Below are 27,860 nucleotides of genomic sequence, written 5' to 3'. Positions count from 1 at the left end.
ATGAATAAACGAGATGGTAGCAGAGTAATACTGATGTACAGGATATCTATCAATAAAAGTGCCAGTACCCTTCAATAAAACTAAAAATCCCAGACTGTTGTGTTTACTTTGGTATGTGGCAGTATGAATCTAAATGTGTACAGGTTATGCACAGCAACTATGGCTCTGACACCATGAATTAATTGAGGTTCATCTGACAAAGATTGTGGAACTGTAAAACAGGAGATCATCTATATGAAATGCTTCATGCACCAAGATCTGATTCCTTTATAGCAATCTGTAAACTAGTATACTGTATCCCCTACAGCAATGCTTAGTGTTAACCATTGCTTTCCAGATCGTTATATGTCAAAGTATTAATACACAGTACAAGAACTATCTGCCATGCATGAATGTCAGAATTACAAGGTTAGATTGTCCCACCAAGAGAGTATTAGGCAGAAAACAGTCACATAAAAAACAGCAGTTCCTGAATAGCTCATTGTGGTGAAACACAGCCTTGTTGTACCTTTTTGCACAAATAGGCATGGTTGGAATCCCGGGAGTGGTAGTAAGCTGTATGTATAATTTCACCAAAGAATATGTGAATATGTGTAGAAACAGTCAGGTAGTGTTAACAGAAATTTCCTTCACAAGTTTTCCAGGTAAGGAAATGTTTCTATTAGCCATAAGAAGGCAGTACTAATACACTGTGAACAACACTTCCACTGTCCAACCCCAAGGCTGCAAATGACAGCAAGATAAGTACATAAACCAAGTGGTTTCCCCTGATAAATGTCCCTCAAGTGTCATGCTGCCACGGCTAGTGGTCACTGCTGCCAGTACCCAGGGTGACAGATAGAAATCCAGGCAGAGTATGGTAGTAGTACACACACACACAGCATGAGTGCAGGGCAGCCCTGTCAGTGTCACATATGTAACCTTGAATATGTGAATATGTGCAGAAACAGTCAGGTAGTGTTAACAGAAATTTCCTCCACAGGTCTGCCAGGTAAGGAAATGTATGTATTAGTTTTAAGAAGGCTTTAGTAATACGCTGTGTACAAACATTCCACTGCCCAACCCAGGCCATAGGTAGATGTAAAGTGACGTCATTCCTGGAGAGTAATGAGTACAGTAATGATCAGTACAGTTGGGAACAATCGAAGACTATACAGTTGTTAATTGACATCTCTCTCTCTCACCCACCCTATCTGCACCAGTAATTCATACACATAATCAACGGGTATGTTTATCACCAAACCTACTGTTGGGGCATGTGTCCTAATGTTATACAAATACTGAATCATTTGATTATTAATGTTTCCCGTTCAAATACTATCATTGGTGGCAAGTTGCTATCAATGTAATCTGCATGTTGTTACGCTGCTGTCTGCTGTTGTTCCAGTTATGCATGTGCTTTGTTTGCTATGCAACTCTTTCAAATCTGTTGGTTTGCATTAACTGGAACACCCATGCATGCTGTTAAAACTAATTTTGAAATGTTTTGTTCATGACCAACCAACATATTTTGTAAAACCTCAACACCATAGCATGCCTGGGAAGGCAGATCTCGGTGGAATCACCTGTCCCGCCTCATCTGGCCATGGCACCAGGCCCCAGCATGTCTGGGACCCAACCCGGGACCTCCTCATCCACTGGTCCTGCACCACCTTTGGGTGGAACTGCCTCAGGGGATGGGGTCCATCCCTCCCCTGGGAGCAGGCGCTGACAGGAAACTGTCACCCATAGCCAGGTCTGGGGTTTGGTGTGTAGTGCCATCTAGAAGGAGTTTGGTGGACAGCTGCACCAGATTGAGGGCCACCTGGTGCATCTTGAGGGTCAGCCTGCCCATCCTATCCAGCCCCCAGCACAGCCACTTTTGGGACCATGAAGGTGCAGTGGTGATTGCTCATGGGTGGGAACCTCAGTCCCACTGTATCCATTTGGGGGCTTATGGGCATCTGATTCCTAACCACCCTCCCTGTCCTAGGTGTTTACCTCCCACATATGTCATATACTGCCCCTGTCTGCTGTCTTATCTGTCTTGTCTGTCTTCCTACCCAACCGACCTCCCCAAATATACCTACTATCCTTCCCCAACATCCCACTCTCACCTTCAAACAAAAATGGCATCTGTTCCTCAAAAAATTATGCCCCATATATAGCTGTCCATTTTGCACACTGCAACTGGTGTGAGCCATCTTTTTGGATTTATTAGTTTGTTTACCTTTCTGGCATTTCACACACGTGTCCACTGGACAGATGTAATCTGGTCCAACTGGCTTGACAACACATTACTGTTGTCCTCACCCCTCTCTCAGGGGTTTGAGTGTCCAAATTCACCGCCATATTCTGTAGAAATTCACAGCTGTTGCTGTAGAAGAAATGGACAGCTATGGACCTTTCCTACACCTGTCCTGCACACCCCTAGCTACCTTTCATACTGTACTTCACACTGCGTGCCACATTTTTCACCACTTTCCTATCACCCGTTTTTCTTTTATTTCAAAGAAATTAGAGCAGGGGTAAGTGGGAATAAGTGGCAGTAAGTGAAGCTTAAACAGATTAACCATGTATTGGCATTGCTTACCATCATGCAAACCCATTTAAAACCGCTTAAAAGTGACTTAATCACTCTGTATCCATCAGACCTTGTTCTGCCCAGAAACAAAATAGGCAGTCTTGCCAAGTCACAAACCTGGGATGCTGTGCTCTACAATGATAGTAACATACCACTATACCATCTGAGCTGTGCGAATCTGTAATGCTTTAACAAACATCTCATGCATTCTGGTCATTTAACAGTAATGAAAAAAAACATCAGTCCCAAGTCTCAAACCCATGATCCTGTACACTATAGTAAGAGCAATGTACCACTACACCATCTGAACTGTAAATATTAACGCTGTTTTTTCAAACAAATCATACAATAGAGGCATAAAACAGTAGGGAGAAACAGTAGGAGAAAGCTCTGTAGAATATTCATGTGTTGTATATCTTCATACATACACACACACACACACACACACACACACACACACACACACACATATATATATATATATATATATATATATATATATATATATATATATATATATATAGTTTAATTTCATAACCTCAAATGATTGAAATTCCCGAATTTCAGCAACCCGAGATTATAAAGTCAAACCATTCACAATACCGAAATCCACAATCCCGAATCACACAATCATGAACATACATACACCAAACACTACATAGCATGCATACCATTCCACCCACACCACACAAACCACACAACCCTACACTACATATAAGCTGCGCCTCCCACACCCCCTACTTATATATATATATATATATATATATATATATATATATATATATATATATATATATATATATATACCAACTCCGAGGTCGCACATAACATAAAAAAAAAAAAAAAAACTCACACCCTTCTATCCTGCACTCGCTCGCACACAAATACACATCACACATACACAAACACCAACAAATCCAACACTCACACTCACACTTATGCCTCCCTACCCTTACCCACACATGCAACATACAAAAACATACACAAACACTCACTGACCTGAAATCTCAGGCACCATGACACTACACGCGACGTACCATGCATAAGCGTGGATTGAGATATGCAAATTTGCTCTTATGCACTTTCAGCATTCTGGTTCGGTGATTTCAGTAATTTGAAATTATTAAGTGTAACTATATATATATATATATATATATATATATATATATATATATATATAGATATATATATATATATATATATATATATATATATACATATATATGTCTGTTGAAACATATATATATATATATATATATATATATCTATATATATATATATATATATAAAATAGTGGCTAAATAATATAGATATACTTATATAAATATATAAAAGAAAGGAAATAAATATATATATATATATATATATATATATATATATACATATATACGTACGTAACATGCAGTGCAGTGCAGTCAGACCTCAGAACCATCCCTCTCAACCTCTTAGTGCAAGACTCCTGTACAATGGCTGTAAAAGGGGGGGGATGGGCCCGATATAAGGACATATTTCAATTATCGCTGTTAGGAATGAAGACATTTGCAACAGGGTGCATTTCAGCAGACAATTACTGAAGGATATGAGGATGGAAACTGAAATGTTATGTCATTATTTACTGACATAAATCCTAGGATCATCACAGTGATTTATCAGACAAATACAAATAAACTGTGGGACAGAACAAAAGTATGGGCCAAACATCTGGACATTCTGTGAAAATCCTGGCAGTGGATAGGTATGCTCACAATCCCTTAGTGCAATGAATCTGGACCAAGCCTGACAAAGTGGGGGGACAAAGGCATGAAATTAGGGACATATCCAAAATACGGGAGTAGATAAACTGAGAAAGTTGATGTATTAACACTGTATGTCCTAACATATATTGACTGAAATATCACAAGTCTGCAACTCAATTGCTTCTCATTAGTTAGTGACCTCAATCCCACATCATCCCACTGATGTGTCAGGAACACATAACAGTTATGGAGACCAGACCAAAGATATTGGCCAGACAACAGGACATCCGACGAATGTGTGGACATAACATGGGTTTCTATGAGTATAACGAAAACGCATTATGTCGAATGCGTTTTCATCGACACATGTAGAGCGAACAGGCAAAACAGCGAAGTGGCTGTTCAGCGAATTCTTTCCCTGGGAAAGAAGTCACTTGTCCACTTCATTGTTTTGCCGTGTTCTGAAATGTAGTGTGGTCCCTTGTCCGGTATAGCTCCCGAGTGTGATTGTGCAACAGTTACTGACCTTTGGGTTAGGGTGCGGGTTAAGGTAAGTGTATATGTATGAAAATGTTTACTGTTTTATATTTTGTGTTGATTTACGTGTGTATGTGTTTTCAGTTGTTTACTTTTGTTTTGGGGGGTAGAATTAGGGTTAAGGTAAGTGTGTATGTGTTTGGAGCTGTTTATGTAAATGTGCAAGAGTTACTGACCTTAGGGTTAGGGTGTGGGTTAAGGTAAGTGCATATGGTTTAAAATGTTTACTTTTTTTTTTTTGTTAAATGTATGTTTGGGTTATGTGCATATGTGTATTTAGTTGTTTACTGGTTTTTTGGGGGGTATAATTAGGACTGGCTATGTGTGTATGTGTTTGGAAGTGTGTAATGTGTTTTTTTTTTGCGGGGGTTGGAACAGCGATTTCTTTCCCTAGGAAAGAAATCGCTGTTCTTTGGATTCAACATTTTCAGCTTTCCCTGAAAATGTGTCAAGGTGACATCGTTCACTGTTTTAAGCGTTCGATGTTGCAGTATAGACCCATATAACACAACATTAGGGAAACTACACTCATCTAACAAGGAACATCCAAACTACAATCAGACTGACATAATATACCCAAATCCAGCTCTGGGGCTGTACACATGCATTTGCAAATATAACAGGCACTATGGGGATCTAACACTAGTGGAAAATAGACACTGGTGTGAAAGTGCATACGCACAACCTATTGCACCACATTCATAGCGACATACCAGTAAGTAAACTGAACACCACAGAATAATGACTGTGTGAGCAACAATATCCTGTTTGCCATTCACACATTACCCCTACATATACTGCCCCAAGTCCCAGTGTAGTGGGAATCTTGAGATGTTACAGGATATGTCACAGTCTGCCAGTACAAACATATACAGGCAATAGGGAACCAGAAACTGGAGCAGCATGCACAGTTAGATAGAAAGGGCCCATGACACTCACATGTACCTGCCTCCCTACAAAGCCCAAATAACATGTACACACTACACTGCTACACAATCATGACAATCTGTCAACAACTGCCAGACATACACAGACTTCTCAAATGTACAGTTTCCCACAGAATGTATAGGCACAGGACTCATATCTATGGACGCTTCCTTGTTACATGTCTGGGGGTCTATGACATCACTGGGATGGTAGCTGGAATGAAGGCAATAAATAATTATACTACATACTTCTGAACCTCTTAGTGCATGACATCTGAACAAAGCCTGACATACTTGGGGGACAGAGGCCCAAACACAGGGGTATACTGGACATATTGCTGTTATAACTTTAAACAGTTTTTGGTGTTACTGGATTTGTTGGCACATATCTTTTCTGAGGGATATTAAGTCAGTAACACCAATGGATGTTAGCATGTACTGACTGCATTCCCCAGAGTACTCTACTGATTAGCCAAGGACAACGACTGTGTGGGGAATAAACCAAACATATGAGCCATGCATCTGGACAGTGTCTAGGCCTCTGGACAGTGTACAGCTATGATCGTAGTCATGTAACAGAATGGAAATCTCCTGACAGCTGCTAAACATGTCACCCAGCACCTTATGAAGCACAGTAAGACCAACACGAAACTCTCCCACATAAGCTCTGGGCAATTAACCATGTACATTGAAATATAGCATGCACTACAGGGATAGACCTGTAGTGAAAAGCAGATAGTAGTGCAACAGTGTCCCCCCCAAAAACATTTGCACCACAGTCACAGCAACATACCAGTACCCAAAATGAACTCCAGAGTACAATGACTGCCTGAACAAACATATCCTGATTGCCAGTCACACACTGCACTGACATATACTGGCCAAAATCACAGTGTACTGGGAATCCTGAGGTGCTACAGGACATTTTACAGTCTGCCCCTACAAGCATACAGACCTGATAGACCGCCAGCAGCCATAGCAATATGCACAGTCAGATAGGTAAATGATGTATAGCACTCACATCTGCTACTCTCCCTACCCAGCCCAACAAACATCTACACACAACACTGCTACACAGTCTTGGCTGTCTGTCCACAACGGCCAGACAAATATAACTGTCATATGTACAGATTTCCACAGAATTTCCATGGTGTGGAACCATAATCCTAGCCACTGCCGCATACCACGGCCAGGAGTCTGCTAGGTCACTGAGAAGATAACTGGAGTGCAGTCTGTAATTAATGATATACCATACCTCTGCACCTCATAGTGCAGGACATCTGGGCAATGCATGACATACTTGGGGGACATGGGGACAGAAAGATGGACATATCACACATAATGGTGTTACAAACTGAAACAGTAGCTGGTGTTACATGTGTTGTTGTAACATAACATCCCTGAAGGATATGATGTCTGGTACACCAATGGATGTCAACAGTTAGTGACTACAATCCTGACATTATCATGCCGACACCACAAAAAAAGACGTTGATTGAGGAACTGACCAAACATAACAGGCAAATGCCTGGCCACTCTGTGGACAACATGCCAGTTGAGAGGTATGTCAGAGGCATATCACTGTCAGATGTCAGATCCCTCAGTAAATGCATGTCCAGACAAACCCTGTCAATCTAGCAACCCTCCATGTGTATAACAACACTAATGACATACAATCTGTACCAAAATCTGGACCTTTGTTCCACATGCTGTTTGGCCGTCTCTACATGTCCTGTCCTGTGAGGTGTTTCCACCTACTGTCTGTGAAGCTGTAGCCCCCACACCTCTGTAATGTCCCCTGTACAGGCAAGGAAAAGGGGCAAAGCCCACATGAAGGACATCCTATATATTGGAACTAGCAGTAGTGTCCAGGCCCACACCACAATACTATGTGGGCACCTACATAGCTGTATGGCCTCAGCAATACCTGACAGGACATCAACCCCCTCAAGGTAGGCTGAACGTCTTTGGTGGACAGCAGCAATACACAACTACCATCATAGGTGGAAATAATTGCAGGACGGGCCAAGAAGGAACAGGTGCTTCATTGGCAGCCATTTTTTTGCACAAGCAAATAAGGTCACAGGTGATGTACACTAAGGCTGTCTTTGAGTGCAAACTGGATACATCCACCAAGGCCAATCAATAGGCTTTCCAGACATGTGTCTGCAATTCCAGAGGCAACACACATATCTGCTCTGTAGTGGTGGTCAATAACACTACACACACACATATGCCATAGATATAGGCAACTGGCTGCGGACAGGTGAAGTGTAAACTTCACCCCCCATCCCCCCATAGGTACACATGTGCATATACAGCACCTGCCCTCTCCCCTCATGATCAGGAAGCAGGTCTGTAATGGCCTCTCAAAGGCAACACAAAGTCTCCATAGGCCTGATACCATTCCTGGCTGCATCTTACATGAACACTGGCAGGGACTCTCAGACCCATTCTGCAGTATAGTCAACCACAGCCTGAGCACCAGTGTCATCCCATCTGCACAGAGGACAGACAGAAAGTTGACAGAAAAGAGGTTATGCATTAGCATGAATGTTCTGAAAGATACATGTCTTAAACTGAAATATATGCCATTATATCATGACAGCAATCCTCAATGACATGGCCGAAAACCTCAATACTCTCCATTTAATATAATAACATGATATTAATATGCAATATGAGATAAATAAAAATACAGAGCTCAAATCCCCAAACCAAGGTAGTATAGTGGTCAGAGTCCCAGCTTAGCATGCAGGCATACATGGTTTGAGTACTACAACAGACAATCCAATTTTACAAGGCAAAGCAATGTTAAAAGTAATATTTTCATATTAAAATATGTGGTAAGTTAGTTTTGCCACCCAGGGTAGTGTAGCTGGTGTAAAATGGAAATGTGAGTGCATATAACATGTGAAACTATCCATGTATACATGTGTCCCATACAGTATAGTTACACCCGTTGCTACTATAATGTAAGCACATTTTATATTTTATAAGAAATATATACAAAATATATAAAAATTTAATATATTACAGTAATATAAGGGTATAATATTATAATATTATTATTATTATAATAATATAATATATAAAAGATATTTTATAAGAATAAACTGTGAGCAAAGGTTACCAATGCTCAGCTATGCTTAGCAGGTTTGAGCATTACTCAGACGTGAATGCTAAGCAGCAGGTAGCTCAGCTAAGTGTATGTGCACTGGTAAATGTTGCTAAGTGAAGCTAACACAGATTAAGCATCTGTACGTTTAACCGTGTGTTGGCATCACTTAGCGTTGCTCCAACCCATGCAAACCCGCTTACAACTGCTTGAAACTGCTTTAATGACTCTGTTTCCATCAGCCACTGTTCTGCCAAGCAACAAAATAATTATCCCTGAAAAGTCTCAAACCCAGGGCCATGTACACCATAGTCAGAGCAATGTAACACTACACCATTTGAGTTATAAGGATTGCTGATGCTTTTTCAAACATATCATGCATTAGTGTCATTCAACAGTAGGAAAAAGATTCCATAGAATCAGTCAGGTGTTGTATTTATAGATATACACATGTATATATGTATGAAGATATATGGAAAATATATACATAATATATATATATATATATATATATATATATATATATATATATATATATGAGAGAGAGAGATATAGATATAGATATGGGAGCCCTTCATTTGTTTGAACTTTCAAATGTTTGAAACTCATATGGTCGACACCATATGAGCGAACGTTTGAAAGGCTGACAAATGATAGCGGAGATCCCGCTAAAGTGTGGGATTGGGAGAGTCCCCTTCCTCTTCCCTTTTACCTGTAGATACAGGTAGGTAAATGGTGCTATTTCAAGATGTCTTTCTTTTGGAATGTCAATCATATGGTGTCGGCCATATGAAAGTCGACATTCTGAAGTAGAGCCATATAAGTAATATATATATATATATATATAAGTAATATATATATATATATATATATATATATATATATATATATATATATATATGAAACACAAGTAAATATGTATATATATATATATATATATATATATATATATATATATATATATATATATATATACTCATAACATGTAGTGAAGTCATACCTCACAACAATGCATCTCAACCTGTTAGTGCAAGAAATCTGTCCAAAGGCTGTCCAAAGAGGGGACAATGGGCACAAACTAGGGGCATATTTTAAATATTGCTCTTATAAATGTTGAATGTTGCCAGAGTGACAGGCTTTGTTTTAGCATACATGTTCGGAAAGATGTCAGTTCTGAAACTGAAATGTATGTCATCATTTACTGTCAGAAATCTCCAGATCATCACAGTGATTTACCAGGGATATTATAATAATAATAATGAATTTGTGGAACAGACCAGAAATATGAGCAATACACCTGGACATACGGCAACAATCCAGACAGTCAAGAGGTGGGCTCAGAACCCCTTAGTCCAACGAATCTGGACCAAGCCTGACAGAGAGAAGGGCATGAAAATAGGGACATGTCTGAAATACTGACATAGATAAGCTGACACAGTTGCTGCAGTAACACCGTCATGTCTGTCCTAACATATATTGACTGAAATAGAACAAGTTCAACACTCAATTACTTCTCATTAGTTAGTGACTGAAATCCTGCCATCATCCCACTGATGTGTCAGAAATACACAACACTTATGGGGGCCAGGCAACAGCACATCCTACAAATATCTGGACATAACATCACATTAGGGAAACTACACTCAGCTGCTAAGCATGTCACCAAGCACTGTCCAAACTACAGTCAGACTGACCCAACACCAACCCAAATCCGCTAGGGGGAATTACACATGTATTGGCAAATATATCAGGTACGACAGGGATGTAAAAGCACTGAAAAACAGACACCAGTGTGAAAGTGCATACCCACAACCAATTCCACCACAGTCACAGCGACATACCGGTAAGCCAAAGGAACAGTACAGTATAAGGACTGTGTGAAGAAAAACATCTCAACATGAATGCCACTCACACACTACCCCTACATATACTGGACCAATTCACAGTGGAGTATGATGCCTGACCATGGTATTGGACATGTCTCATTCTGCCCTTACAAACATTTACAGCCGATAGACCACCAGAAACAGGAGCAGCATGCACAAGCAGATAGAAAAGGAGCCACAACACATACATCTACCCCACTCCTACACAGGCCAAGTAACATTGATACACTACACTGCTACACAATCCTGACAGTCTGACAACAATTTCCAGAAATAGACAGACCTCTCAACTGTACAGAGTCTTATAGAATGTCCAGGCTTTCCCCTCATATATAAGGCCTCTTCCACATAACATGTCTGGTAGGCTGATACATGACTGGGATGATATCAGGAATGTATTCACTAAATAATCGTATACCATACCTATCAACCTCTTACTGCATGACATCTGGGCAAAGCCTGACAATTGTGGGACACAGGGCCAAAAACAGGGGCATAGTTGAAATATCACTTTTATAAACTGAGAAAGTTGCTGGTCTAAAAGGGTTAGTTGTAACATATCTTTTTCTGAGGGATATGAGGTCAGAACACACAAATGGATGTTAGCAGCTACTGAATGCAATCCACAGAGTATGCTACTAATTTTCCAAAGACAAAACATGTCTGAGGAACGCACCAGTTATAGGAGTCCAAACTTTGGCCATTCTGTGGATAGCCCTACAGTTGAGAGTTATGTCGAACACATAACACTGTCAAGAGTAAAAATCATGCCGAAACTTCATGTCCACACAAACCCTGTTATACATTTGGATTAATGCTAGTCTAACAGCAATACTTTCTGTCCCTATGTCTGGAACATTCCCCCATTTTGTTGGCCTTTCTCCACAGTTTTGGTTGTAAGAAGTATTTCCAAATACCCTCTGTGATACTGTTGCTCACACACCTCCACAAAGTCCTCCTTACTGCCAAGGAAAAGGACCAATGCTCACACGAAGTACTCAATTATAGGAGTGTGTTGCCATGCCATTAGCTATATGAATAACAACACAGCTGTTCTCCATGCAATTAGCAAGTGGGGTGCACAGGCCATCAGCTGTTCATGAGCATTACCTACAAAAGGCAAGCTGCTGCCTGTGCAAAACAGATGTACACCCAGCATCCATGAGAGAGAGAGAAACATTGAGAAAAAAACAAAAAAGAGCAGGATATAACCTCTTACAATTGGAAAAAAAAGGTATGTCAAACAAGCAAGCATGTAATGGACTGCAGTAGGGGGTATGTAAGTATGGGAAATAGAAAGTTTAACATATATGTCTCAACAAGACTTGCTGTACTGATATACTGCTGATCAGAACCAATGCCCATAGCATCTGGGTCTGTCTGCAGTGACATAGATCATAGGTCAGGCCCCTGAGTCACCCCAGGAAAGGATGGCTCACGTATGACTACTACTGGAGTGTGTGTTGAACAATACTGACTGTGACAATGCTAGGCCATCTACTGGGATGTCATACATATCCGTATCTTACCTGTGAATACAATTATGATATACTTTTTTGTCTCAGAAATGTGAGAGACATATACATGGTATTTGCATAGTGAAGTACTGTTGCAGATGTATGTGTTGAACTGCATGTTATATATTGAGCTCATACTATGTAACTGTCCAGTGTTATGCACACTGACCATATGTGTGACTCATATTTGTAATCATTTACTCACAGAGTTGTGTTATGTCTGGCAAATCCTTGGCAAATCTGTGAAGACTGACATTACAAAATCTCATTCTTTTTCCTCCGGCTGTTCTCATTAGGGGTTACCACAGTGGACCATCTGTTGCCATTCCTTCCTGTCCTCTGCATCTTTCTCTGCCATACCAACCACCTGCATGTCATCTCTCACCACCTCCAGAACCTTATCTGAGGCCTTCCTATTTTCCTCTTACCTGGTAGCTACATCCTTGTCATCCTTTTTCGAATATAGTCAGCATCCCTCCTTAGCACATGTCCAATCTGATGTAATCTTGCCTCTCCGGCTTTGTCTCAAAACTGTCCAACATGGGCTAATTGCTAATTCTGTGCACTGTCTTCACACCCAGTGCAAATCCTAACATCTTTAACTCTGCCACATCCAGCTCTGACTCCTGCCTTTTTGTCAGTGCCACCATCTCCAACCCATACAACATAGCTGGTCTCACTACTGTCTTGTAGATCTTCCCTTTCACTCTTACTGGTACCCGTCTGTCACAAATCACTCCTGACACTCTTCTCCACCCTCTCCATCCTGCCTGTACTCTCTTCTTCCCTGTCCTCCACAGTCGTCATTACTCTGAAATGTTGATTCCAATCATTTCAACACATCCGCCTTTGCCAACGCTACTCCCTACATCCTCAACATTCTGCTATCCTCCCTCTCATTCACACACACATATTCTGGCATAGTCTTGTCGACCTTCACTCATCTCCTCTCTAGAGCATATCTCCGCCTCTCCAGGTTCTCCTAAATCTGTTCTCTACTATCAAGACAGTTCACAATGTCATCTGCAAACATCATAATCAACAGGGACTCCTGTATGATCTTGTGTGTCAACCTGTCCATCACCATTGTAAATAAGAAAGGGCTCAGAGCTGATCCCTAATGTCATCCCACTTCCACCTTAAAGGAATTCATCACTCCCACTGCAGACCTCACCGCTGTCACACTACCCTTGCACATATCCTGTACCACTTTTACATATATCTCTGCCACTCATGACTTCCTCATACAATACCACAACTCCTCTCTAGACACCCTGTCATATACTTTCTCTAAGTCCAGAAAGACACAAAGCAGCTCCATACCTCCTCTGTACTTCAACACTCTCAGAGCAAACATTGCATCTCTAGTACTCTTTCCTGGCATGACACCATATAGCAGCCCACTACTCATCACCACCCTGCTTAACCTAGTTGCCACTACTCTTTCCCATCACGTCATGTGTGACTGATCAATGTTATCCCTCTGTAGTTACTACAGCTCTGCACATCAGCACTGTTCTTAAAATGGTACCCAAACACTTTCTCTTCACTCCTCATGCAACCTCTCACTTTCCAATATATCATTAAACAATTTGATTAAAAACACCACTGCCATTTCTCCTAAACACCTTCAGGCTTCCACAGGTATGTCATGAAGACCAACAGGCTTTCCAGTACTCATCCTCTTCATAGCTATCCTTACTTCCTCCTTGGTAAGCCGTTGCACTTTCTTTTCCTCCCTCATGTTATAGCACGTATTTGCCGCAGCCGCGTCCATTCTGATTCACCATACCCACATCATCCAACCTATTCTCTCTCATTCTCTTCATTCATCAGCCTGTCAAAGTTTTCTGCCCATCTACTCAACACACTCTTCATATGCCTCATCCTTAGGTTTGAATTATAACACTTCTATGAAAAGGAACACGCAACAAGGGGGGTTCCCATCTATCCCAGAAGGGGAAAGAAATCTTCGGAAACAGGCCTCAGGCTACAACCTGAGGCAGGGCCTACCTTGGGTTCTGTACAATCTGACAAACAACCAGTACCCATGACGGACGTAATGGAGTCATCTTCAAATAATTGTGAAATTATTCTCAATACAGAAGGTAACTTTAAAATTCTCAATTTCTATAGTCTCGAAGTGGATGTTGTTTTAGCTGATTTACTTGGAAAAGGACTGACTTTCATACCAACTAGAAAAGCTGAAATATCTGAGACTGTTATAGACTTGAAATTGTTTACCCGGAAACTGAACCTAAAATTTTTGTTTGGTAATGATAATTATTAAAAGAAACCATTTCATATTGCTAGTACTTACTGCCTGCTCCTACACCCTACACTAGCTACATTTGAACAGATATGTGAGTTGGATTTGTACAATCTTATCAACCAACATAAGTTTTTCAAGGGTAGCTCCCATAACATAACATCTGAGGAGAAAGAAACCCTCAAACTGATAGAACAGACAGATGTTAGAGTGATGCATCCTGACAAGGGTGGGGGGTTGGTAATAATGGATAAGCATGAATACCAACAAAAAAATGGGGAAAGTTCTTGACAGTGAGGTGTACTCTGAAGTATCGTGGAATGAATTAAATATTGCTTATATGAGAATATGTTCCTCATTGGAAGAAATGTTTATTGAGGCCAGGTTAGAAGTAGACTCTAAATTTTCTGAATATGCCAGCTCCTAAGATCCTTATTCTGTTCAGTATTCCGAAAATTCATAAGTCTGTTTCTGATCCGCCCATGAGGCCATTAGTCGATGCAAGAAACAGCATCACTTATGCATGTGCAAAGTATGTGGACCAGATTTTGAAAAAATATGTAGGGCAACAGGAACAAATTTGCAAAAACTCATGGTCCTTTCTGGCCAATATAAAAAAACCCTCCAGTTTAATGTCAACTTGAATTTTTTAACGATTGACGTTAAGGACCTGTACTCATCAATCCCTCATATGAAAGGTATTGAGTGGGTAAGCCTATTGATGCACAGTTTAGGGGGACCTGGGTCTGAAATAGGACTAGTGGAGGAATTGTTAGCAGGGACGTCGGGAGGCATACGCACTGTACTGATTTCAGTACAACTTATTTAGAAGGGGGGTAGCTTTTTAAATTTTTTTTTTTTGCGCTTTACTGCACGATGACGTCAGCTCATCAGGGCAGCCAGTCGGAATGGAGCTAACCACGCATGTATTTCCAGCCATTTCAAATGCATTTTCAAGCGGGAGGATGTTGGATGTACACGAACGTTATGGGTATGGAAGGACATTATTTAGAAGGGTCTTGCAACAGGGCGTTATGGACTTTACGTAGAAGGGTCTTGCAACCGAGAGGGTTGGTGAGTAATATGAAGAGTGCGTGTGTGTGTGAATGCCCCAGGTGGGATGTACTGGTGATTACTCATGGTGGTGTGGTAGGGAATACCTCAGGCTTGAACCCTGTACCTTGTATGCAGGTGTTAAAGACCTGAATTCCCTACCCACCACCATTTGTAAAAAAATTGCATATTTTGCCTCATATTTGATCTGATCAATATCTGTATCGTATCTGTGGTTTTTAAATATTGCAATGCTTGAAATTTGATGGTGCTGTGGTAGCAACGTAGCATTGATGTCTCACAGCTGTAGGTTCTTGGCTGGGGTGCCTTCTTTGTGGGGGGGATCTGTATCTTCTCCCTGTGTTTGTGTGGGTTTGCTTTTGTGTCCTCCCATGTTACAAAGACATGTCTGCATTATTTTTTCCTGGGCCTCTGCTGAGAATTGTTTTTTTTTTTTTTTGTTCCAAGTCAGACTGTCCTGATTAACAAATTGACAGGCATTTAAATTTCAGACTTCAGGTTTCTGAATGTTTATTTCCTCACATATTTGATGGTGCAGTGGCAGTATTGTTGCCTCACAGCTATAGGTTTTCTGGTTTGATTCTTGGCTGGGGTGCCTTCTGTGTGGAGTCTGCATCTTATCCCTGTGTTTGTGACATAGTAAAACAACTTTTTATTCTAGCAATAAATATATACTAACACAACCTTTTTTATAGCAAGTTTTTTAAGTTTATGACTATGTGAAATTTGTCCTTATTTTTGGGACTGTAATACCCTGTTATTGTCTTTGTCCAGGTTTTTTGTGCTAAGGTTGACAGCTATGGCAAGAACTGAATTCACTGAATATGTTTGAGGGCTGTATTCCCTCATTACTGGGTTTGTCCAGGTGTTTTGTGCTAAGAGGTTGACAGCTATGGTGAGAACTGAATTCATTAAATGATAGCCATTTAAGTTTCAGTCTTCCTCTCTTTCAGAAAGCAGGTGATTTGGCATAGTGGTATGTTGTTCTGACTATTTTGCACAGTGACCTTGGCAGTAAAATGTATGATGGTAACACAGCATTTTATTCTAGCAGCTTTCCAAGATTATACAAGCAATGTTTAATGTGTTCCTGTTTTTTGCCCTTTTGACCCACCCCAATAAATTTGGCTTTTTCCAGACTTCTTGCGCTGCGAAGTTGAGATGTAGTTGAGTATTGCGTAGATTTTACAAGGAGCTGAGAGCTGCAGGGGAAGAAAAGTTTAGTGCTGATTATGCTAAGTCGGCTCACATTGCTGGTAGCACAAAATGTTGTGTACTTGCTTTTAATGCAGAAGGTTGTTGGTTCTACTTCCATAAGGGGTGAATGCTGCTGTACTGAAAGTTAAGACACTAACTATGAGCCTGTTATCAGTTTGCCATCCATTTCCTATTGCAATATTACTAGCTTATTATTAATATAATTTAGGCAATTTATTCCTCAGGGGCATCAGACACTATTTTTCGGTGAAGTCATGAAATATAAAGGTGATTGCTAGCAGCAACCTCTTCATTAGTTAGATTTATTTAACGTGGAATTATTCAGATGACTTTTTTTACTACTTCAGAGATTGTGCATATTATTTACTGATAATGGTGGACTGTAAAAGTCTGACTAGACTTTTATGATGGAAATGTTCTGAATTGGGCAGTTTTGTTTCATTGTTTACTGGAAAAATGTTCAAAGCAATAGGAAGGTGTATCAAAGAGCACATGTATGTTTCATATGCAAGGGGCCTATGATTTGAAAGCAGCCCAGAATTAATTTTTATCTGCCACGGGTAAAATGTATTTTTCTTTGACTGTGGGTTTTAATGTTGTTTCAATGAATGTGAGTTTCAAGGGCAGAGAAGTTTTAATGCCAAGTTTGTTTATCAGATGTCTTAGTGTTTGTGCTGTAAAATGCAAAATAAAACTTTCAAATGAAGTTCAAATCATCATAGAAGTAAATCAGTATGCACATTAGTGTTTATGGTAAATGGAGTGAAATAGCAAAGTAATGGATCATTGGAATGGCTGCAGGGGGAGGCTCCATTCGACCATGGTTTTGTGTGGGGGAAGGGCGGCAAACTTAGACAGCCCCAGCTGAACTATACCTCCCAACTGTCCAGATTTTCAAAGAATGAATAGAGTTTTTGCTTCTTATTTTTGGTTTGTTCCTCAATTTGTGGTTTTCTGGCAAATTATTTAGGAATTAAGTCACTAAATAATGACACACTAGTTTCAGACTTTATAACCTTCAGAAAAATGCATGCTAAAATAAGACCTGTTCTATCAACTATCCCAGTTTATACAAGAGCAATTTTTAGTACTGTTTATATGTTCCCTCAATATATTTGGCCTTGTCCAGATTTATTGCATTAACAGGTTGAGAGGTACATGCAAATAAATTGCTTTATAGAATTAGGCATAGCCAAACCTCAACTGTCCCTGATTTTGGCTCAAAATGTTGCTCTTCCCCTAATGATCCCTCCACAAAATAGCAATTTTGGAAGAAAACATAGAGGGTTTACTTTACTTTTATAAATAACTGTAATGATCAGAGTTATACATTACTTTTATTTCAGAAATACATGTAGATTCTCTAATTTTGTCAGCTGCTCTAAGTTAACTGTGCTCATATTAAAATGGTGTCCCTTCCTTGACAGGTTTCCAGCTGTATTGTCTGGCAATTTTATATTTTTGCATCACATTTTTGGTCCGTTTTTCATAAAATTGCAGTTTTCTGGCAAATTAGTGCCAAATTGTTAAAGACTGACGTTAGAAAATAATGCAGATATTTCAGTTTCACATTTCATACCTTTCAGAAAATTCGTACTGATGCAAGACCTACTACTATTCTATTATCTTTCTAAGTTTATAAGAGCAATATTTAAAAAAAAGTCCTTATTTTTGGGCCTTTGCCTCAGTTTTATTTATGAGTTTGTTGCTGTAAGAGGTTGAGAGGTGTTGTGTGTGTGTGTGTGTGTGTGTGTGTGTGTGTGTGTGTGTGTGTGTGTGTGTGTGTGTGTGTGTGTGTGTGTGTGTGTGTGTGTGTGTGGTAGGTAGCATACCTCTCAACTGTCCACATTTTGCAGAATGTCCAGATTTTTGCCCCATATTTTTTGTCTGTTCCTCATAAATTTTGTGATTTTCTAGAAAATCATTGAAGGCTGAAGTTGCTAAATAATGACAGACATTTGAGCTTCAGACTTCATGTCCTTTAGAAAAATTCATACTAGCACAAATCCTGTTATTCTAGCAACTTTCTAAGTTCACGAGAACATTATTTAATATCTGTCCCTGTTTATTTTAGGCTTTGTCCATATTTCTTGCACTAAGAGGTAGGTAGGGGTGTGTGTGTGAATGAAACATCCTAGTTAGTGGTAGCAGGTTGTTAGTAATTTACTCAAGCTCAAAACCTGTACCTTAGTTACAGAAAACAAAAGCATAAAGTCTCTACCCCAACTACCATGCTGCATTTTTCAAAGAACTGACATTTCAGGTTAATTTTCAATTCAAGGAACCGAGTTTGAGTGAATTTATATTATATTACTGAAGAGGCATTGCAGCGAATGCCTCTTCATCGACACTAAAAGAGCGAACCGTGAATTAAGAGAATGGCCGTAGCTTGGCTGGGGAGGGGGGTAGCAGTTTGAGAGCTGTCAGTACAAATTTGAAAATCCTAGCTACACCCCTGATTGTTAGACATTATCTTGTTCAACAATTTTATCACCTTTGATAATAAGTACTATATACAAAAAATAGGTGTGGCAATGGGCTCCCCGTGTGGAGCCAGTTTTGCCAACCTGGTGATGGCATACTGGGAAAGGGAGTTTCTAAGAAAGGTTCCTCACATTGCAAGGCAGATACATTTTTATACACGATTTCTGGATGACATTTTTATGTTAATTGAAGGGGACGAAAATAATGCCATCCAGTTAGTGTCAAATTTGAACAATACAAGTTTATTGAAGTTTGCTTACACTTTTAATATGGACAGAATAGCTTACCTGGACATTGATTTGAAGAAGGATTTGAAATACAACTCCTATACAGCTAGAATATTCAGAAAGGGCATTTATTCTAATGTGTTTCTGAATTTTAGTAGCTGTCACCCTCTGCCCCAGAAACAATTAGTGGTGAAGGGGGAGCTTGTGAGGGCAGCTCTTATGGTCTCAAATGAGGAAGACTTTTTAATAGAGTGTGAGAAACTCAGAGAAATGTTCTCTTAGAGAGGATACCCTGAATGACTGGTAAAGGACCTAACTGTGGAAGTGGTAAACAAAAGACAGAGGGGGTTTTACTGACTCATTTTGGGGGTGGAGGACATTTAATCAGAAAGGCATGGTAATGCAAGAGACCCAATAGGCCTGTCTGACTTTATTATTTCATACAGCTTAGACGAGTATTCTATAATGAACATCATAAGTAAGAATTGGGACCTAATTCGGTCTGATAGTGTTTTATCTGGTAAACTACAAGGGCCACCTAAAACAGTTTTTAGAAAAGGAAAAAACCTAAAGAACCTGTTGGAAGGAAATAAAGAAAAAGTCCTCTTTGTTAATACTAAAGGAATGTGTAAATGCCAGATGTGCCCTTATTGTCCCTACATTGATACAGGTCAGAACTTTTCTATCCATGGGCAGGAGTACAGTACGAAATGCAAATTCAACTGTAACTCCAAGGGTGTGGTTTACCTAGCTTCATGTAAATCATATCCTGCATTCTGTATTGGTAAAACTGGCAGGAAACTAGGGAAAGGGTGTATGAGCACCTTTATGGTATTAGGAAGTCTAAACTAGAAAATGTCTTATCCAGACATGTAGGTGAATACCCGAACCACTCATTTGGTTTTCGAGCAATATATAGTGTTGCAGAAGACTGGAGAGGTGGACCAATTGCTTTACTCTTGGAAAAATTAGAATTGTCCTGGCAACTAAGAACCCATGCCTGTCATGCCCCTGGTTTGAATGAAATTTATTCAATAGCTTGTATATTGAAATTGAAGAGCCTTTCAAGATAATGTATTCATTCATGAAGTCACAAATTTAAACATGCATTCTAGAGGGTACATAGAAACATTTTGTAAAATTCCTTTCCCTCCCCTTTTTTTCCTCTTCCCCACCCTTTCTCTCCCCCACCCCCACCTTTTCCCTTGCCTTTCCTTAGCCCTGCTTATTCATTTATTATTCATCATTTCTGAATGCACATTATCAGGCAATTTAGGACTAGCGCTGTTTGTTTTATAAACTCCAGGAAATGTACTTCAGACAGCTTTGTTAGATAAGACTTGTAAGATATTTAAATTTATTTAAATAGTGCATGCTTCAAGCAAATATTTGTAACAGTTTTGGTAGAGGTGATTTATGTATTAATGGCTTGATTTATTTATGTATTAAGGTATATTTTAAGTAATAGACCTAGTAGAAGTAAAACATTTTAAGTATGTATTCTTAACTATTCATTTTAAACAAGTATTTATTCTAAACATAAATTAATAACTTTTTAACTATGTTTTTCAACTATGTATTTTAAGCAAGTATTTATTTTAAATATAAATTTAAAATATAAATTCATAACACTGGACACAAACTTATAAAATTTTGTATGATGTAAGTACATGTATTTCAGCAAGAGTCTAACATATTTTTAATGTAAGCAACACACACAGCACATTATTTAGGAGCTTCATTTATTGAAATCTAAGTAACAGTGAAGCACTAACTTAACTGATGTACCATTTATCAATTACTAATCAAGCCGCACAGTTTACTTGTGTAATTAACTGAAGGGCAGTTGAGAGTGGAACCAGTTTTATACCACAGTGTGATGTAACTGTATGTGGTCTGAAGAAGTCTCGCTATAAGTGAGACAAAAAGCGCTTAACAGAAGTAAAGTGTAGTAGGTGTTTACAACTGGATTGTGCTTTTTATTTTACAACAGTGGAACATTTTATAACTGGAATACTTGGCTTTCCTTTGGATTACTTCTGGACTGTGCCTTTTTTTGTGAATGAGGTCTCTCCGTTTTGAACAGTCATCATTACACCATTAGTTTCCAGCTTCATAAACATCACTCTATCAGAGACTCATTTCATCCTCCAAAAACACTATTGGCGTACTGTTCCTTCTGGATAACCCCTACCCCCTTTCTCCTCCCATCCACATCATGATAGCACAATTGTGACCTGCCTCCCATACACCTTGTCATACTCCCCTTTCATCTGGTCTCTTGCACACAAAATATATCAACCTTCCCCTGGCCATCATATCAGCTAGCTCTGTTCCTATACCAGTCATACTGCCAACATTAAAAGTTCTTACCCTCACTACCACATTCCTAGCCTCTCTCCCCTCTTCCTGCCATATGAGTGTTGGACACCCCCCAGGGTATGCCTGTCAATGCAAAGGCTACTGTGCTATCGAATGACTTATGTGTTACAGCAATATTGAGACAGTGTTACTAATTTTGTCCTATTGCCCCCCATGTATGTGTGATGTCCTACAGATGTCCTGCTCTAATGGGTTGAGAGGGATGACTGGGCAGCAAGCGTGTGAATACAGTGTGCCATACTGACATAGAACAGAAATGTATATCAGGCATTTCTTGTGCACATGTCAGTATGAGTAGGTGTATCTGGCCTCCTCATAACAACAGACATGGAATGCAAAATGTCAGTTAATTAAACTGTACATGTTGTACACGTGTGTAATCTTAGTTACTGTGCATCCAACAAAGTGACATTTCTACAGCTAGTGGTTGTTGCATTGCCCTGACACAGCTATGGGTACTACAATAAGCATGATTATCAGTTTGAAATTGGAAAGGTGTCCAAGTGTGTTATGACTTTGTGTCCATGCCTACTACAAACAGCTATATGAACACCTACATAGCTGTATGGACTCATCAATTCCTTACTTGTAAAACCTGCCTCCACCAAAGTAGAGTAATCCCCTTTGCTGAACAGCAGCAATACACAAACCACAGACGTGGCTGTACAGGGCAAAGTAGGAGCAGGCACCAACCTGGCAGCCATTGTCTGAACAAGCATATAAGGTCACAGGTGGATTACTGTAAGGCTAACTATGAGTACAAATTGGACACATCCACCAAGGCCAATCACAAGGCCATCTTCCCATATGTCTGCAATCTCAGAGGCAACAAACCAACCCAACCCAACCTGTAATGTTGGTCAATCAGACCACATACACACACAACATAGCTATAGCCAACCTGCTGCAGACTATAGCTATAGCCACTGTCGCATACCACGGCCAGGAGTCTGCTAGGTCACTGGGATGATAACTGTAGTGCAGTCGGTAATTAATGATATGCCATACCTCTGCACCTCGTAGTGCAGGACATCTGGGCAATGCATGACATACTTGGGGGACATGGGGACAGAAAGATGGACATATCACACATAATGGTGTTACAAACTGAAACAGTAGCTGGTGTTACATGTGTTGTTGTAACATAACATCCCTGAAGGATATGATGTCTGGTACACCAATGGATGTCAACAGTTAGTGACTACAATCCTGACATTATCATGCCGACACCACAAAAAAAGACGTTGATTGAGGAACTGACCAAACATAACAGGCAAATGCCTGGCCACTCTGTGGACAACATGCCAGTTGAGAGGTATGTCAGAGGCATATCACTGTCAGATGTCAGATCCCTCAGTAAATGCATGTCCAGACAAACCCTGTCAATCTAGCAACCCTCCATGTGTATAACAACACTAATGACATACAATCTGTACCAAAATCTGGACCTTTGTTCCACATGCTGTTTGGCCGTCTCTACATGTCCTGTCCTGTGAGGTGTTTCCACCTACTGTCTGTGAAGCTGTAGCCCCCACACCTCTGTAATGTCCCCTGTACAAGCAAGGAAAAGGGGCAAAGCCCACATGAAGGACATCCTATATATTGGAACTAGCAGTAGTGTCCAGGCCCACACCACAATACTATGTGGGCACCTACATAGCTGTATGGCCTCAGCAATACCTGACAGGACATCAACCCCCTCAAGATAGGCTGAACGTCTTTGGTGGACAGCAGCAATACACAACTACCATCATAGGTGGAAATAATTGCAGGACGGGCCAAGAAGGAACAGGTGCTTCATTGGCAGCCATGTCAGCTTTTTCTGCACAAGCAAATAAGGTCACAGGTGATGTACACTAAGGCTGTATTTGAGTGCAAACTGGATACATCCACCAAGGCCAATCAGTAGGCTTTCCAGACATGTGTCTGCAATTCCAGAGGCAACACACATATCTGCTCTGTAGTGGTGGTCAATAACACTACACACACACACATATGCCATAGATATAGGCAACTGGCTGCAGACAGGTGAAGTGTAAACTTCACCCCCCATCCCCCCATAGGTACACATGTGCATATACAGCACCTGCCCCCTCCCCTCATGATCAGGAAGCAGGTCTGTAATGGCCTCTCAAAGGCAACACAAAGGTCTCCATAGGCCTGATACCATTCCTGGCTGCATCTTACATGAACACTGGCAGGGACTCTCAGACCCATTCTGCAATATAGTTAATCACAGCCTGAGCACCAGTGTCATCCCATCTGCACAGAGGACAGACAGAAAGTTGACAGAAAAGAGGTTATGCATTAGCATGAATGTTTTGAAAGATACATGTCTTAAACTGAAATATATGCCATTATATCATGACAGCAATCCTCAATGACATGGCCGAAAACCTCAATACTCTCCATTTAATATAATAACATAATATTAATATGCAATATGAGCTAAATAAAAATACAGAGCTCAAATCCCCAAACCAAGGTAGTATAGTGGTCAGAGTCCCAGCTTAGCATGCAGGCATACATGGTTTGAGTACTACAACAGACAATCCAATTTTACCAGGCAAAGCAATGTTAAAAGTAATATTTTCATATTAACATATGTGGTAAGTTAGTTTTGCCACCCATGGTAGTGTAGCTGGTGTAAAATGGAAATGTGAGTGCATATAACATGTGAAACTATCCATGTATACATGTGTCCCATACAGTATAGTTACACCCGTTGCTACTATAATGTAAGCACATTTTATATTTTATAAGAAATATATACAAATTATATAAAAATTTAATATATTATAATAATATAAGGGTATAATATTATAATATTATTATTATTATTATTATAATAATATAATATATAAAAGATATTTTATAAGAATGAACTGTGAGCAAAGGTTACCAATGCTCAGCTATGCTTAGCAGGTTTGAGCATTACTCAGACGTGAATGCTAAGCAGCAGGTAGCTCAGCTAAGTGTATGTGTGCACTGGTAAATGTCGCTAAGTGAAGCTAACACAGATTAAGCATCTGTACGTTTAACCGTGTGTTGGCATCACTTAGCGTTGCTCCAACCCATGCAATCCCGCTTACAACTGCTTGAAACTGCTTTAATGGCTCTGTTTCCATCAGCCACTGTTCTGCCAAGCAACAAAATAATTATCCCTGAAAAGTCTCAAACCCAGGGCCATGTACACCATAGTCAGAGCAATGTAACACTACACCATTTGAGTTATAAGGATTGCTGATGCTTTTTCAAACATATCATGCATTAGTGTCATTCAACAGTAGGAAAAAGATTCCATAGAATCAGTCAGGTGTTGTATTTATAGATATACACATGTATATATGTATGAAGATATATGGAAAATATATACATAATATATATATATATATATATATATATATATATATATATATATATATACATAATATATATATATATATATATATATATATATATATATATATACCTATATAGAGAGAGATATATAGATATAGATATGGGAGCCCTTCATTTGTTTGAACTTTCAAATGTTTGAAACTCATATGGCCGACACCATATGAGCGAACGTTTGAAAGGCTGACAAATGATAGCGGAGATCCCGCTAAAGTGCGGGATTGGGAGAGTCCCCTTCCTCTTCCCTTTTACCTGTAGATACAGGTAGGTAAATGGTGCTATTTCAAGATGTCTTTCGTTTGGAATGTCGATCATATGGTGTCGGCCATATGAAAGTCGACATTCTGAAGTAGAGCCATATAAGTAATATATATATAAGTAATATATATATATATATATATATATATATATATATCTATATATATCTATATATAAAACACAAGTAAATATGTATATATATATATATATATATATATATATATATATATATATATATATCTATCTATATATATATATATATATATATATATATATATATATATATGCTCATAACATGTAGTGAAGTCATTCATACCTCACAACAATGCATCTCAACCTGTTAGTGCAAGAAATCTGTCCAAAGGCTGTCCAAAGAGGGAACAATGGGCACAAACTAGGGGCATATTTTAAATATTGCTCTTATAAATGTTGAATGTTGCCAGAGTGACAGGCTTTGTTTTAGCATACATGTTCGGAAAGATGTCAGTTCTGAAACTGAAATGTATGTCATCATTTACTGTCAGAAATCTGCAGATCATCACAGTGGTTTACCAGGGATATTATAATAATAATAATGAATTTATTTGTGGAACAGACCAGAAATATGAGCAATACACCTGGACATACGGCAACAATCCAGACAGTCAAGAGGTGGGCTCAGAACCCCTTAGTCCAACGAATCTGGACCAAGCCTGACAGAGTGAAGGGCATGAAAATAGGGACATATCTGAAATACTGACGTAGATAAGCTGACACAGTTGCTGCAGTAACACCGTCATGTCTGTCCTGACATATATTGACTGAAATAGAACAAGTTCAACACTCAATTACTTCTCATTAGTTAGTGACTGAAATCCTGCCATCATCCCACTGATGTGTCAGAAATACACAACACTTATGGGGGCCAGGCAACAGCACATCCTACAAATATCTGGACATAACATCACATTAGGGAAACTACACTCAGCTGCTAAGCATGTCACCAAGCACTGTCCAAACTACAGTCAGACTGACCCAACACCAACCCAAATCCACTAGGGGGAATTACACATGTATTGGCAAATATATCAGGCACGACAGGGATGTAAAAGCACTGAAAAACAGACACCAGTGTGAAAGTGCATACCCACAACCAATTCCACCACAGTCACAGTGACATACGGGTAAGCCAAAGGAACAGTACAGTATAAGGACTGTGTGAAGAAAAACATCTCAACATGAATGCCACTCATACACTACCCCTACATATACTGGACCAATTCACAGTGTAGTATGATGCCTGACCATGGTATTGGACATGTCTCATTCTGCCCTTACAAACATTTACAGCCGATAGACCACCAGAAACAGGAGCAGCATGCACAGGCAGATAGAAAAGGAGCCACAACACATACATCTACCCCACTCCTACACAGGCCAAGTAACATTGACACACTACACTGCTACACAATCCTGACAGTCTGACAACAATTTCCAGAAATAGACAGACCTCTCAACTGTGCAGAGTCTTATAGAATGTCCAGGCTTTCCCCTCATATATAAGGCCTCTTCTACATAACATGTCTGGCAGGCTGATACATGACTGGGATGATATCAGGAATGTATTCACTAAATAATCGTATACCATACCTATCAACCTCTTACTGCATGACATCTGGGCAAAGCCTGACAATTGTGGGACAGAGGGCCAAAAACAGGGGCATATTTGAAATATCACTTTTATAAACTGAGAAAGTTGCCGGTCTAAAAGGGTTAGTTGTAACATATCTTTTTCTGAGGGATATGAGGTCAGAAACACAAATGGATGTTAGCAGCTACTGAATGCAATCCACAGATAATTTTCCAAAGACAAAAAATATCTGAGGAATGCACCAGTCATAGGAGTCCAAACTTTGGCCATTCTGCGGATAGCCCTACAGTTGAGAGTTATGTCGAACACATAACACTGTCAAGAGTAAAAATCATGCCGAAACTTCATGTCCACACAAACCCTGTTATACATTTGGATTAATGCTAGTCTAACAGCAATACTTTCTGTCCCTATGTCTGGAACATTCCCCCATTTTGTTGGCCTTTCTCCACAGTTTTGGTTGTAAGAGGTATTTCCAAATACCCTCTGTGATACTGTTGCTCACACACCTCCACAAAGTCCTCCTTACTGCCAAGGAAAAGGACCAATGCTCACACAAAGTACTCAATTATAGGAGTGTGTTGCCATGCCATTGGCTATATGAATAACAACACAGCTGTTCTCCATGCAATTAGC

The sequence above is a fragment of the Protopterus annectens genome, chromosome 10.part0, assembly GCF_019279795.1.
Source record: "Protopterus annectens isolate FY-2018-M chromosome 10.part0, PAN1.0, whole genome shotgun sequence".
Classification (NCBI taxonomy): Eukaryota; Metazoa; Chordata; order Ceratodontiformes; family Protopteridae; genus Protopterus; species Protopterus annectens.
Note: the sequence above shows the minus strand (reverse complement) of the source record.